The sequence below is a fragment of the Bombina bombina genome, chromosome 2 (genome assembly GCF_027579735.1).
Source record: "Bombina bombina isolate aBomBom1 chromosome 2, aBomBom1.pri, whole genome shotgun sequence".
Taxonomy (NCBI): domain Eukaryota; kingdom Metazoa; phylum Chordata; class Amphibia; order Anura; family Bombinatoridae; genus Bombina; species Bombina bombina.
Genome location: NC_069500.1, coordinates 382,924,613 through 382,937,907, shown reverse-complemented (window position 1 = coordinate 382,937,907; position 13,295 = coordinate 382,924,613). Strand labels below are relative to the sequence as shown.

Genomic DNA, 13,295 nt, shown 5'->3' with positions numbered 1-13,295 from the left:
AAGCAGTAATGCACTAATAGGCGATAGTTGAACACATCAGGTGAGCCAATGACAAGCGGCATATGTGCATATCTGCAAATCTGTATCGAGCTCCCAGTACTACACTGCTGCTCTAGAGCCTACCTAGGTATGCTTTTTAACAAAGGGTGCCAACTAATCAAATTAGATAATAGACATAAACAATAATAAAAGTTTAATTTTGACTTTTCTGTCCCTTTAAGGGGCGTGCTCCCTGCACTGATTTTTTGGGCTTACAAATAAGCTGATTGGTGCATACATACAGAGCACAAGCTTGATTAGCACCAGTCACCACTAGTTTTACTTTATATGCTGTTGGTTGCTGTGTGAGCAAGGTGTGGCTTTTCACACCTAAAATTAAACCTGGGGGTCCATGAAGAAATGCTGCAACTGACCTGTGTGTGTTGTATTCTTTAACTATATTAGTGCACATGTCAGTCTTACTCTAAAGATAAAGATGTTATTAGACATTGGTCTACATTCAAATGGGCTGTACAACTATTGTCTCAAGGACAAAAAATCTTGCCACAGCATTACAAGTTTAAAAAATGGCAAAATAAAATAAAAAAAGGTTTGTCCCACTCATGACAGCTGTGAGTTAAAGGGACAGTCAACACCAGAATTTTTGTTGTTTTAAAAGATAGATAATCCTTTAATTACCAATTCCCCAGTTTTGCATAACCAACACAGTTATAATTATACACGTTTTACCTCTGTAATGACCTTGTATGTAAGCCTCAGCAGACTGCCCCCTTATTTCAGTTCTTTTGACAGACTTGCATTTTAGTCAATTAGAGCTGTCTCCATGGTAAATTCACGTGCATAAGCTCAATGTTATATATATGAAACACGTGAATGAATGCCCTCTAGTGGTGAAAAATTATCAAAATGCATTTAGATTAGAGGCGGCTTTCAAGGTCTAAGAAATTAGCATATGAACCTCCTAGGTTTAGCTTTCAACTAAGAATACCAAGAGAACAAAGCAAATTGGTGATAAAAGTACATTTTAAAGTTGTTTAAAATTACATGCCCTATTTAAATTATGAAAGTTTTTTTTGGACTTGACTGTCCCTTTAAGCACCATTATAATCAGTGGAGCAGCATCTGTCTTATACTTATCTACTTCTAGGCATCACATAAACACCATCAAACTCTTACAAAACAAATTAAAAGAGAATTTAAAAAGTTCCCTTCAACATTTAGGGGAAAAAAGAAATTTTGAAAAACATTTAAAAAAAAAAAAAAAAAAAAAAAAAAAGACTACTGTGGTTCTTTAAGAATATAGCACCCTAAGCCAAGCCGTAAGCAAAACATTTTCACCTTGCCTCTAGAACACTCTGAATGCCTATTGCCAGTCCCTGGAGAAACTTTTTATCCAATCAAGCGTCTCTGAACCAAGGCCATCTCTTTAAACGTTTAAACGTCCATTTCATCAGAGCACACCTCTCCAAAAATACCTATACTTTGCAGATTTATCCTTATATGGCAAAAAGCAACAGTCCAGGGTCCAAAAAAAATGTTACGGATTTAAAGCACAAAGTAAGGATGTACTTTGGTATGGATCCTCTAACTGTGAGTTTTGCAGCAGTTTCTGTTCATTTCCTTCTTGTATTTGTTGGACTTTGGGATAACTTTTGACTAGTACATTAAACACAATCTTTTTGCTAGCTTTAACAACATTTGGGAGATGTACAGTTTGTTTATTAAAGGGACATGACACCCAAATAGTGAAGCACTTAAAGGGACATAAAGCCCCCAATTTTTTTTCATGGTTCAGATAGAGAATTCAATTTAAACAACTTTCCAATTTACTTCTATTATTTGATTTGCTTCCATCTTTAGTTATCCTTTGCTGAAAGGTTTATCTAGGAAAGCTCAGGAGCAGCAAATAACCTAGGTTCTACCTATTCCTATTCAGTGAATTCTATGAAATCGAAAAGCATTGCTGATTGGCTGCTTATTTTTTTTAACCTGCAGCTGGACAGCATCTAAAGTATAACTGTTTACAGAGCACTTACCCTGGTGAGCTGCAAAAATGTTGAGGTCAAATATCTTCCTTTTTTACATGCTCTTTTTAAAGTTATGCTGTATCACTTTCAAGTGATTTAGCATATGAGTATTATGTCCCTTTAATGCCACCTTGATATTTTGGTAGATTGTGGTCTTGTTTGTTCTCACAACATTATACCTTTTTCTTATGGTGATTTACTCTGTTTTGGTACTAAAGCAGTGATAAGGAATAATCTGCTTTATGGGCTGTTATAATGAATATGAGATAGATATTTCTACTTACTATTAAATGCCTCTTTTCATGTTCTAAGTACCAGTACACAAAGAGTCTTTCTTATTTTTTGGTTCTTTTGGTCTTTCTCTAATTTTCTTCTTATCTTACATGTTTTCTCTTCACATGGTAAAAATGAAGGAAAGGTGTGTTGGGAATAAAAGAGGTTCCTTTTAAACAGTTTGAGCTCCACTTATGAAGCCTCTGATATGAGCTTTGGATCTGCAGGTTCGCATAAGTGAACCTGCTGCCGAGAGTTAAGAAGATGCTTCTTAACCCAGTATGCCACCTGTAATGTGGCGTATGTCAATCCCCCGGTCTTTTGGCCGGAGTTGCACAATGATAAATATGGAAGATTTACTCCCCTGTCCACCCAGTCTTTAATAAATCTGTCCCTTTGTATGATGTTCCTGTCTTTCTTAAACTGCTGTTTTGATATCAACCTAATGATAATGAATCATCCCCCTCATGATCAGCCTAATGATAATGAATCATCCTGTTTTTCACCTGACTAGTCCATGCCTTTATATTTTTTTCATCAGATATTTTTAACAAGAAAATACAGATGGTTAGTTTAAGTTAAATTTCACACAAAAATGTGTTGTTTTTCTTCAAATTTGAATTCAGTATATTAACTTGTGACAACATTATTGCTTTTTTTGTTAATGCTGAACTCATAATGAGTGCAAAGAAATTACATCACAACAAGGTTTGTAAAGTAAATGGTCTGTATATCTGTGTGAGTTTTTTGGTGCCTATTTATCATTGAGTCAATCTCTACGCATTTGCTGGAGTCAATACGCTTGCCAGACATCGCTGCCGCAAATCTACATACAACGCCCTTATTTATTAAAAAGTTTTTTCTATGTATTTTTTATACAAAAAACTGATATATGATATTTCCACATAAATTAATGTTTATTTGTATTTCTATAAATGCCTATCTCAGTTTTTTTTTTTTTTTAAATGATTATTAAAGCTAGAATTTGTACATATATCTTTGCACATACTTGTATACATATATATATATGTGTGTTATGTCATAAATCTTTTGCAAACATATTTACATGTCCCTAAATTCCTTTGGTTGTTCTAAACAATGTTGTCTTCCATATCTCTGTGTTTATTTATACCACTATATGTGTACAGTATAGTGTAAATATATTATTATTCTGAGCATGAATAATTGCGAATATAACGTAATCATAGTACCATAAGTATTTATTTGCAAATGGATATTTTAAGAGCTGAGCCAGTTTTCTCTTTGTACCTGTGCAACCCCTCCAGATTGCAGTCTAGTTTTAAACACCACCCTACACAAATTTTATAAAATGGTCTGGCATATAAGATGACATTATTTAATGAAAATTAAATTCAAGAGAAGGAAGAAAAACACTGAAAATAGCAGTGAATAGACAGTAAAGAATAGACAGTAGAAGTGTTTTTAATTTCTGCTGTATCTGAATCATAACAGTTTAATGTTAGGTGAACTATCCCTTCAAGCATCATTCAAACTTTAAAATCATTGTCTGAAATATCACACTATGTGTCCTAATGTCATCATCAATGTTTAACTTCAATACTAATTTCACATACAGTATACATACTTTCAAAGTATAATACACAATGTAACAAATGGAACAATGTAACAAATGGCACTTACACGTTCTGATGAGGGATCAATGACACAAGTATTGAGCAATTTGATTCGTTAGTGATAGTATAAAATGTACATTTAAATCAGATTGGCTGATTTCATAAATCATGTGATTATGCATATCCCAATCAAAACTGGTGGAAACTTTCACTAGTTTGAGGGTTGTTTCGGAGTATTGCGTCAAATTTGGTGCGAAAAGTGTTGTGTCAAATTTGGTGCAAAGCGGAGAGTGGGACCTGTATTACATGCCTTAAACATAGTGCAAATAGATTTATCAACAACAACAAAAAGGAAGTTAGCTATATTATGTTATGTATTTATTTCATTTTTATCTCTATATCTACTAGTGCACCAAGTTTGGAGCAATACTTCGCACCAAGTTTGGAGCAGCACTTCGCACCAAATTCGGAGCAATAATATTGTCCCCTTGTTTTGTAATTAGAGACAAAGATGTAACATAATCCATAAGTAGTAATGTATTTAGTTAATTTGTATCCCTATAACTACTAGTGCACCAAAATTGGAGTAATACTTTGCACCAAATTTGGAACAATAATATTGTTTGATTTAGAAAGATTATACAATTTTAATAAGTTTCTAATTTACTTTATTATCTAATATGTTTCATTGTCTTGCAGCATCAAACGTAACCTTTCTGTGTTTTCATACATTGATTTCTATGGCATTCGCAGCCTCAAGGGTGGCAGTTTGAACGATAGGTATGCTGCGCCAGAAATTTACGCGAGCGTACCTGTTAAATGTTTGATAAATTGGGTCGAGGGTCAAATAGAGTTGAATGTGATGTCGAAACATCTGGAACGACGCAAGCATCAATCTGTGTTGGATTGAGATTGCGGGAGCATATATATCTAAACATTCAACGATCTTGACGCTTTGTTAACTACGGTGGATAAATCTTGCGTCGAAGTTGACGTGGGATTCCAGCGTATTATCAGTTGAAACTTTGATAAATCTACCCCTTTGTATTTTATTTTTTCCTTGACCTTTTAAACTCCTTTATATTTCCTATTTGCTTTCCTATTCTCTGTTTTATAAAGAAAGTACAGATGGTAAAATACATGGTTCATGACTTAAAAACATAAATTGGTACATGCACATTATAACATAAAATGTAGCACATGGCTTAATAGTGGGTTACAACGGATTGTGTTTCTTTCAATGAAAATAAAAATCTGCTATCATTTAATCTCCTTTAGGCACTACTGACCATGTTTATATATTTTTCCTAAGCCAATGTTCTGAATACAATGCTTGGTATGCACTGACTAGATCATATCATCATGACCTGTTTTTAGGTCTAGGTTTAGGGCCAGGTGATCTTTGGCAAGGTTTTCTAAACAGTACAGTGAGGTCCAACAAATAATTATGTGTGTAGGATTATGTAACATAAGAATATCCATACCTGTGAAAAAAGAAACTAAAGAGTTATGCCACTAACATAGTAACATAGTAACATAGTAGATAAGGTTGAAAAAAGACTGAAGTCCATCGAGTTCAACCTATACAAATCTAAAATACTTACAAAAAGCTCCAGTTAAGCTTAAATAACCCCATTAAAATGTGACCCATTTAATACTAGCAATCATATCCATGAATTTTGTTTATATACAGAAATTTATCCAGACTATTTTTAAATGTATCTATGGTATTGGCATTCACTACCTCCTTTGGTAATGAGTTCCACAATGTTATTGCTCTTACAGTGAAAAAACGTTTCCGTTGCATGAGATTAAATCTCCTTTCCTCCAACCTTAAATTATGACCTCTTGTCAGAACCAATTTTCTTGGAATAAAAAGAGCTTCGGCCATCTCTGTATATGGGCCTTGAATATATTTATATAAAGTAATCATGTCACCTCTCAAGCGCCTTTTTTCTAAAGAGAACAGACCCAGTTTGGCTAGCCTCTCCTCATAGGTTAATTTCTCCAATCCCCTTATTAGCTTTGTGGCCCTTCTCTGAACTTTTTCTAGTTCTGCAATATCTTTTTTAGCAATCGGTCCCCAGAACTGCACTCCAAACTCAAGGTGAGGTCTTACCAGGGCTTTATATAATGACAGAATTATGCTTTCCTCCCTTGAATCAATGCCTCTTTTAATACATGCTAGTATCTTATTAGCCTTTGAAGCCGCTGCCCTGCATTGTGCACTCATCTTTAGCTTGTTATCTATTACTACTCCCAAATCCCTTTCCTCCTGTGTTTGGCTAAGTCTTGTCCCATTTAAAAAATACATAGCCTGCTTATTTTTACTTCCAAAATGTAGAACCTTACATTTTTCCGTATTAAATCTCATTTTCCATTCACTTGCCCATAGTTCTAATTTTAGCAAATCCCTTTGCAAAGAGAGTTCATCCTGCTCTGACCTAATGACCTTACTTAACTTAGTATCATCCGCAAAAATAGAGATGTCGCTATTTAATCCTTGCCCCAAGTCATTTATAAAAATATTAAAAAGAACAGGGCCCAGTACTGATCCCTGGGGGACGCCACTGATTTACTAAATGTAGTGTGCTCCTCTTCTGGGTAATATTGTGCACTGTGATTACATGAGTTTTAAGTAAAGCTTCAGCACTGAAGAGGACAGCAATACAGGTAAGGTGCAGTGTCTCATAAAAGTGATTACACCCCTCACATTTTTGTGAATATTTTTTTTTATGTGACAACACTGAAGAAATGACTTTTTGTTACAATGTAAAGTAGTGAGTGTTCAGTCTGTATAACAGTGTAAATTTGCTGTCCCTCAAAATAACTCAACACACAGCCATTTATGTCTTAACCGTTGGCAACAAAAGTGAGTACACCCCTAAGTGGAAATGTCCACATTGGGCCCAAAGTGTCAATATTTTGTGTGGTCATCATTATTTTCCAGCACTGCCTTAACCCTCTTGGGCATAGAGTTCACCAGAGCTTCACAGGTTGCCACTGGAGTCCTCTTCCACTCCTCCATGATGACATCACAGAGCTGGTGGATGTTAGAGACCTTGTGCTCCCCCACCTTCCGTTTGAGGATGCCCAACAGATGTTCTATAGGGTTTAGGTCTGGAGACATGCTTGGCCAGTCCATCACCTTTACCCTCAGCTTCTTTAGCAAGGCAGTGGTCCTCTTGGAGGTGTATTTGGGGTTGTTATCATATTGGAATACTGCCCTGTGGCCTAGTCTCCAAAGGGAGGAGATCAGTCTCTGCTTCAGTATGTCACAGTACATGTTGACCTTAATGGTTCCCTCAATGAACTCTAGCTCCCCAGTGCCGGCAGAACTCTTGCAGGCCCAGACCATGACACTCACACCACCATGCTTGACTGTAGGCAAGACACACTTGTTTTTGTACTCCTCACCTGGTTGCCACCACACACGCTTGACACCATCTGAACTAAATAAGTTTATCTTGGTCTCAACTGACCACAGGACATAGTCCCAGTAATCCATGTCCTTAGTCTGATTGTCTTAAGCAAACTGTTTGCAGGATTTCTTGTGCATCATCTTTAGCAGATGCTTTCTTCTGGGACAACAGCCATGTAGACCAATTTGATGCTGTGTGTCACGTATGGTCTGAGCACTGACAGGCTGACCCCCCCACCCCTTCAACCTCTGCAGCAATGCTGGCAGCACTCATACATCTTTTTACCAAAGACAACCTCTGGATATGACGCTGAGCACATGCACTCAACTTCTTTGTTCGACCATGGCGAGGCCAGTTCTGAGTGGAACCTGTTCTGTGAATCTGATGTATGGTCTTGCCCACCGTGCTGCAGCTCGGTTTCAGGGTCTTAGCAATCTTCTTATAGCCTAGGTCATCTTTATGTAGAGCAACAATTCTTTTTCTCAGATCCTCAGAGAGTTCTTTGCCATGAGGTGCCATGTTAAACTTCTAGTGACCAGTTTGAAAGAGTGTGAGAGCGATGACACTAAATTTAACACACCTACTCCCCATTCACACCTGATACCTTGTAACACTAATGAGTCACATGACACTGGGGAGGGAAAATGTCTAATTGGGCCCAATTTGGACATTTCCACTTAGGGGTGTACTCACTTTTGTTGCCAACGGTTTAGACATTAATGGCTGTGTGAGGGTTTACTCAATTTTGTGAAATAAACTTTTTAGAACATAAATATATAATTTCCTTCCTTTTTCACAGGTATGGCTAGCCTTATCTATACTATAATCGTGTTTGTAATACCTCCGTAGCCGTAGTCAGTTGCGTGCACAGCTAAACGAAGCATTAACCAAAAAATAGGTAATGTCCCGCACAAAATATTAACAAAAAAACCTAACCGCCGGAATGAAATAATAACAAAAAATCCTAACCGCCCGCATGAAGTATTAACAAAAAAAAAGTAACCACCCGCACAAAATAATAACCAAAAACCCTAATCGCCCACACAGAGTATTAACAAAAAAATACCTAAACACCCGCACAAAGTATTAACTAACAGCCTGCAAGAAGTATTAACAAGTAAAACCAAGAAATAGGTACTCACAGTTCCTGAAATCCGGTGGTGAAGGACTTCTTCCAGGCGGCAACATCTTAATCCACCGCAGGGACATATTCTATCTTTATCCAGAGAAAAAGGCGGTGTGGATCGTAGGTGGCTGCTTAGAAGGACCGGCGATTGCGGAGCAGGACCGGTGGCTGTGGAGCAGGACCGGTGTAGAGGTTCCTCTTCATGAGGTAGTCGCCACACACTGAATGCAAGGAAGCCCATTTATATTGTGGTACCTTGCATTCCTATTGGCTGAAATTTTGAAATCAGAAAATAGGATGATAGCTACTAAAATCCTATTGGCTGATTTGAACAGCCAATAGGATTTCAGTAGCTCTCATCCTATTGGCTCATTTTAAAATATCAGCTAATAGGAATGCAAGGTACCTTAATGGTGTACCTTGCATTCAATCTTCAGTGTGCGGCGTCAATCGCATGAAGAAGATCCTCCACGCTGGATGTCTGCACGTCTGCCATTCTTGCTCCGCGATTGCTGGTCTTGCTCTGCAGTTACCTCCACTCCACGTTGCCTTCACTCCAGATGAATATAGAAGATGACCCCGTGCTGGATGAAGATGTTACCACCTGGAAGAAGACCTTCACCGCCGGCCTTCATCAATTGTGAGTACCTATTTCGAGGTTAGACTTAGGGGTTTTTGGGTGTTTTTTTTTTAGATTAGGGATTTTTTTATTTTTTAATGGGCAGCAAAAGAGCTGATTGCCCTTTTAAGGGCAATGCCCATACAAATGCCTGTTTAGGTTTTTTCATTTTGCTTTTTTTTGTGGGTGGGGGGTTTACTTTTAGGGGGTACTTTGTATTTTTTTTGTAAAAGAGCTGTTTAACTTAGGGCAATGCCCTATAAAAAGCACTTTTAATGACTATTGGTAGTTTATTGTTAGATTAGGGGGTGTTTTTATTTGGCGGGTATTTTTATAGGGGTTTTAGATTAGGTTTAATTTTTTTTTATTTTTGATCATTTCATTTATTTTTTTCTGTAATTTTAAATAGGTCAGTATGCAGAAGGTGGTCCACATTCCCTGCCCTGGGTGGATTTTAATTTCCTTCAAACCTCAATTTAAAAAAAATAGACTGCCCTCTGGGCAGGCTTATCGCCTGGTCTTACATAATTCCCACATATGCATAATTAAGTATAGTTTATGCCTATGTTTATTATCCCCTTACATGCAATCTAATTTGTGTCTTAGACATTTATGATATTCATTTTCTAGTCAGTCATTTTGGCAAGTTTAAGAAGATATTCATTTCTCTGGCTGAGACCAGGTCTGGACTGACCTTAGGGCATACAGGGCATTTGCCTAGTTGGCCAGGGCCAGTTACCTTTGTCATTTCTATATCAGCATTAGTATTTGTTCAGGATGCAGGGCCAGGTTTGAAGGGCCAGGTTTGAGAGGTCTCTATTAATACTGGGCCCACACATTTAGGGGCTCTTCAGTCAGACTCCATCTGCATCCTGTCTGGGCCCTCTGGGTGCCTTCGTCCCCGGCAAAAAAAGTATAACAGTATATGGACATTGCATGAATTTGCCTTTATGGTGGCAACAGTTCAAAGATGGCTTCCACAATGTTCTTGTGCTGAAAAACCTGCCACCATATTTGTACAGGAAGGCTTTAGAGGGTCAACATTCAGAATTCAGTATGCGACTGGTGACCTTATGAAGAGGACCTCCATGTTGACCCTCTGAAGAACACCACCGCTGCCACCACCACCGGGATGAATATAAGAAGATGGACTGCTGCGGGGATGAAAATGGAATCTTACCATCTTCATTTTCAGTGAGTACATCTTGGGGTTTAGAGTTAGATTTTTGTTTTTTTTTGCAGTGTTTTTTTTTTCTTTTTAAGATTAGGAGTTTTTCTAATTTTAAAATGTGCAGCAAAAAAACTAAATGTCCTTTTAAGGGCAATACCCAGCCAAATGCCCTTTTCAGGGCACATTTTAGAGTAGGTTTTTTTAGACAGTTTTTTGTTTTGGTGGGGGGTTTAATGTTAGAGGGTTTTCATTTTTTTAGTTTTTAGAAGAAGCGCTTTATTACTTTAGGGAAATGCCCTACAAAAGGCCCTTTTAAGGGCTATTTGTAGTTAAGTTTTAGAATAGGTTTTTTATGGGGTGAGATTTTTATTTTGGGGTTTTAGAATAGGCAAAATTCTTTTTTTTATGTTTTAGTTATTTTTTATTGTTAATGTCTGTTTTTTAATGTTATTTTTTTTAAGTAATGTAATTGTATTATTTTAATTTTGGTACTGGTAGTTTTTTTATAGTAATAGTAGTTTTTTTAAGAGTAATGTAAGGTAGTTATGTTTTTTTTTTCAAATCTAGGATTAGTCTATTGTGGGTTAACGTAGGGGGTGTCAGGTTAGGGGTTAAAGATGTTAGGGGGTTACTCTGTGTTGGGGGCTGGCAGTTAAGGGGTTAATAGTGTAGCGCAGACTTTGCAGTGGACTAGGATTATGATTTAAGGGTTATTAGAGTAGGGGTCGTAGGGTTAGCAAGCAAGTATGGTGTTAGGTTTTTTCCCTTTTTTTTGCTCCATTAACCTCTATGGGGCAGTAGGTTATTGCACACAAAAGTGTAAGGCCTTGATTTAGAGTTGGGCGGTACCCGTCAAAACCAGCGTTAGAGGGTCCTAACGCTGGTTTTTACCGCCCTCTGGTATTTGGAGCCAGTCATTAAAGGGTCTAACGCTCACTTTCCAGCCGCGACTTTTCCATACCGCAGATCCCCTTACTTCAATTGCGTATCCTATCTTTTCAATGGGATCTTTCTAACGCTGGTATTTAGAGTCGTGTCTGAAGTGAGCGTTAGAAATCTAACGATAAAACTCCAGCCGCAGAAAAAAGTCAGTAGTTAAGAGCTTTCTGGGCTAACGCCGGTTTATAAAGCTCTTAACTACTGTGCTCTAAAGTACACTAACACCCATAAACTACCTATGTACCCCTAAACCGAGGTCCCCCCACATTGCAGCCACTCTATTAAAATTTTTTAACCCCTAATCTGCCGTCCGCACGCCGCCGCAAGGTACGTTATACTTATATACCCCTTATCTGCTTCCTCTAACACCGCCGACCCCTATATTATATTTATTAACCCCTAATCTGCCCCCCTCAACGTTGCGTCCACCTGCCTACACTTATTAACCCCTAATCTGCCGACCGGACCGTGCCGCTATTAAAATAAAGGTATTAACCCCTAATCCGCCTCACTCCTGCCTCAATAACCCTATAATAAATAATATTAACCCCTAATCTGCCCTCCCTAACATTGCCGATACCTAACTTCAAACATTAACCCCTAATCTGCCGACCGGAGCTCACCGCTATTCTAATAAATTTTTTAACCCATATTGAGCTCGCATTCTATTGGCTGATCGGAACAGCCAATAGAATGCAAGCTCAATCTGATTGGCTGATTGAATCAGCCAATTGGATTGAACTTGATTCTGATTGGCTGATTCCATCAGTCAATCAGAATTTTCCTACCTTAATTCCGATTGGCTGATAGAATCCTATCAGCCAATCGGAATTCGAGGGACGCCACCTTGGATGACGTCCCTTAAAGGAACCGTCATTTATCGGGAAGTCGTCGGAAGAAGAAGATGGGTCCACGGTGGAGGTCTTCAAGATGGAGCCGGTCGTCATCGGATGAAGATAGAAGATGCTGCTTGGATCAAGATGGTTGCTGGTCCGGATCGCCTCTTCTTCTCGGATAGGATGAAGACTTTGGAGCCTCTTCTGGACCTCTTCAGCCGCCGGATTATAGATCGCCAGCCCCCGTTTGGGCTTGGATGAAGATTTCGGAGCCTGGAACGATCGGTGATACCTGGCATGGTGAAGACAAGGTAGGAAGATCTTCAGGGGCTTAGTGTTAGGTTTATGTAAGGGGGTATGTGGGTGGTGGGTTGTAATGTTGGGGGGGGTATTGTATGTTTTTTTTTACAGGCAAAAGAGCTGAATTCTTTGGGACATGCCCCGCAAAGGGCCCTTTTAAGGGCTGGTAAGGTAAAAGAGCTTTGAACTTTTGTAATTTAGAATAGGGTAGGGCATTTTTTTATTTTGGGGGTCTTTGTTATTTTATTAGGGGACTTAGAGTAGGTGTAATTAGTTTAAAATTGTTGTAATTTTTTTCTAATGTTTGTAAATATTTTTTTATTTTTTGTAACTTAGTTCTTTTTTATTTTTTGTACTTTAGTTAGTTTATTTAATTGTATTTATTTGTAGGAATTGTATTTAATTTATTTATTGATAGTGTAGTGTTAGGTTTAATTGTAGATAATTGTAGGTAGTTTATTTAATTTATTTATTGATAGTGTAGTGTTAGGTTTAATTGTAACTTAGGTTAGGATTTATTTTACAGGTAATTTTGTAATTATTTTAACTAGGTAGCTATTAAATAGTTATTAACCATTTAATAGCTATTGTACCTGGTTAAAATAAATACAAAGTTGCCTGTAAAATAAATATTAATCCTAAAATAGCTACAATATAATTATAATTTATATTGTAGCTATATTAGGGTTTATTTTACAGGTAAGTATTTAGATTTAAATAGGAATAATGTATTTAATAAGAGTTAATTTATTTCGTTAGATAAAAATTATATTTAACTTAGGGGGTGTTAGTGTTAGGGTTAGACTTAGCTTTAGGGGTTAATACATTTATTATAGTAGCGGTGAGCTCCGATCGGCAGATTAGGGGTTAATTATTGTAGGTAGCTGGCGGCGACGTTGTGGGGGGCAGATTAGGGGTTAATAAATATAATATAAGGGTCGGCGGTGTTAGGGGCAGCAGATTAGGGGTACATAGGGATAATGTAGG

At 37.5% G+C, this 13,295-nt stretch overlaps 1 protein-coding gene across 1 annotated transcript in view; it reads left to right on the top strand.

Moving 5' to 3' along the window:
* Window positions 1-13,295, top strand: part of LOC128646969 (transmembrane protein 132D-like) — a gene marked incomplete at its 5' end in the record, with an annotated part of 1,609,960 nt that overhangs the window by 699,599 nt on the left and 897,066 nt on the right.